This window comes from Dendrobium catenatum, unplaced genomic scaffold (genome assembly GCF_001605985.2).
Source record: "Dendrobium catenatum unplaced genomic scaffold, ASM160598v2 original_scaffold_162009, whole genome shotgun sequence".
In the NCBI taxonomy this organism is placed as follows: domain Eukaryota; kingdom Viridiplantae; phylum Streptophyta; class Magnoliopsida; order Asparagales; family Orchidaceae; genus Dendrobium; species Dendrobium catenatum.
This window is the reverse complement of record NW_021480434.1, coordinates 1-298: the sequence shown is the minus strand read 5'-3', so window position 1 is coordinate 298 and position 298 is coordinate 1. Positions and strand designations below refer to the sequence as shown.

At 56.0% G+C, this 298-nt stretch overlaps 1 pseudogene; it reads left to right on the top strand.

Moving 5' to 3' along the window:
• On the top strand, window positions 1-93 carry LOC114578802 (annotated as a pseudogene; the record flags this gene model as incomplete).
• Window positions 94-298: the final 205 nt, after the last annotated feature.

Here is a 298-nt window from a genome sequence, read left to right as displayed (position 1 = left end):
ACCAGATCCCATCAGAACTCCGCAGTTAAGCGTGCTTGGGCGAGAGTAGTACTGGGATGGGTGACCTCCTGGGAAGTCCTCGTGTTGCACCCTTTTTTTAACCGGCCAACTCTTTTGTTTTTTTTCCCTTTCTAGCTCTTCGCCACGGCCTACGAACACTTGGCGGTGATGGCTCGCCGCGCATCGAGCGATGAAACCCCCATCGTGGGACCCGTGCAGGCATCCGGCGGGTCCTTTGTGGCGACCGCGCCGGAACATCAATAACTTTCCGCCGAAGATTCCGATTCGGCATTATGAC